At 36.0% G+C, this 2,312-nt stretch overlaps 1 non-coding gene across 1 annotated transcript; it reads right to left on the reverse strand.

The window, feature by feature from the left end:
* Window positions 1-972: 972 nt before the first annotated feature.
* LOC114501083 lies at window positions 973-1,079 on the reverse strand. Its single transcript, XR_003684857.1, has one exon. It is a non-coding gene; the product is annotated as a U6 spliceosomal RNA (small nuclear RNA).
* Between the last annotated feature and the right edge of the window lie 1,233 nt (window positions 1,080-2,312).

Here is a 2,312-nt window from a genome sequence, read left to right on the forward strand (position 1 = left end):
TTTTAAAAGTGTTTCCTGGTTCTAGTACTTCTGAACTAAGATTCAAGACACTCCTGAAAAACACTGTTCTTCCCATTCTACAGACTTTTCATTCCTTCTCCACACCAGTCTTTATTCTTGGAAATTGGAGAATGGGCAGAACCAATTGTACAAATCCTAATATAGGCCCGTTTTCAGTTTCTTTAGTTGTTAGATCTTTCAATTTTGCAAGCTTCTCTAGTATCTTTCCATTAATATCCATAAAGTCCTCATTAATGTTCTTTGAGTGTTCTCTGAAGGCAAAAGACCATGAAATTATATATTTAGAGACTTTCCATGAGAGTTAAATGACTTTGGGAGGAAGGGTAGCAAAAGGACAGACAACATATATTTATTATAAGTGATATGCTAATTAATATATATTACCTTCAAAACAACATGTCAAGTTAAGCATTGCTATCTCCATTTTACCCATGAGTCAATTGAGATTCAAAAAATTAAGTAAATTTCCTAATGTCATGTAACTAATTAGTCTTGAAATAAATTTTAAATCCTTGCAGATGACAGCTAGTTGTGTGGGGGGGAGGCTGAGGGGTGGAGGGATTGAGCAAAAAAGGAAAAGGGATTCATGGACATGAACAACAGGGTGGTGATTGTGGGATGAGGGGGGTATAAGGGAACTAAATGGTAATAGAAGAAAATACAATAAAGATTAAATCAAGAGAAAAAAAGCAAATTTGATTTCAAAGCTAATAGTCTATCCAATTTACTCTGGGTCTTAAAATGAGCTGGCTAGAAATGTAACAAAAATAGAGCAATTAATTAGCAATTAAGCTCAATTACAATTGCCATTATTAGGAAAAAAATAAAAATTACTCCTTTAGATTTTAATTGTCTTCTTTTGCTTAAAGAGTTAAAAATTTCTTCCAGTAAGTGGAAAATAGAGAGGAAACTGAATCTCTTTGACGCTTAACTTGTATTCTACCCAGCCTGCTGGGGATGGAACGCTTCACGAATTTCCATGTTATCTTTGTGCAGGGGCCATGCTAATCTTCTCTGTATCGTTCCAATTTTAGTATATGTGCTCCCGAAGTGAGCACTGGGGCACTTCTTATCTGCTTAAGGAAGTTCTCCATTTTTACTTGTGATTCAAATAAACTCTGGTTCTTCCTGAAGCTTTCTGATGCTTTCTCTGGGTCTTTGTCTTCCTCAAATCCATGAAATGCAAATATTACCTAAAATTCTATCATAGATTCTACTTTCTTCTTGTTATATATTTTATCATTCAGCAAATGCATATAGTCTCATGTCTTCAAATGCCATATTCTAACAAATTTTTACCAAATTTTCATCACTTTCCATGGATATACTCAAAACTTAAGCTCCACATACATAATTGAAACATATATGACTGGACATTAAAATAATACTCCAAATTCAACATAACCAAATCTGAACACAATTTTTCCCACCAAACAAGCTTATGCTTCTCCGTGTTTGTGGTCAGTTGCCTTTCCACACACTCTGGCTCACAACCTCAGAGCGTGGCTCAAAACCTCAGAGTCCTCTAGGTCATTTTCTTTCCTCTCATGTAGTGGTGGACTTTTAAATTTCGTTCATCTGCTTCCTTACCTATTTCTCTCACACCCATTATCTCTATTCCATTCCTATAGTTCAGACTTTCACTTAGATAACTTGTTTTATTTGCCTAAGTTTTCTACAAACATCCAGTATCCAATATCTTCATTTTCAGTCTATCCTTCAACTCCTATAATCTATTTATTCAACAAATATTTTTTTAGCACAAACTCTATATCAAGCATTGTTCTAGGTTCTGGTGATACATAAATGAACAGGTAGCAGGTATTCAATAAATAAACCTATTCAGGGGTATCAAACTCATTTTCAGCAGGGGCCACATCAGCCTCACAGTTGCCTTCAAAGGGCGGAATATAATTTTAGGACTATATAAACGTAACTACTCCTTAACTAGGGGCAAGGAGCTCAGTGCTGCCACTGGATAGAAACAAGGTTCTGGGCCAGATAAAAGAAGGTGGAGGGCTGGATTCAGTCCACAGGCCTTGTGTTTGCCACCTGTGCTATAAGTACAACCATATAAATATACATTATATATAACAGACCATGAGAATTTACAGGAGGATAAACACTTTGCGGGGGGGGTTCAGAGGAGGCTTTCAAGTGGAAGTGATGTCTGAACTGAGTCTTGAGAGATACAAATGAACCCTCAGTTTTCCCATGGGTCTTGTTCATACTTGTTATAGTATTTTCTATTTTGGGTATAATAGGTAACCCATGTAATGGGCTGGATGTTT

The sequence above is a fragment of the Phyllostomus discolor genome, chromosome 6 (genome assembly GCF_004126475.2).
Source record: "Phyllostomus discolor isolate MPI-MPIP mPhyDis1 chromosome 6, mPhyDis1.pri.v3, whole genome shotgun sequence".
Taxonomy (NCBI): Eukaryota; Metazoa; Chordata; class Mammalia; order Chiroptera; family Phyllostomidae; genus Phyllostomus; species Phyllostomus discolor.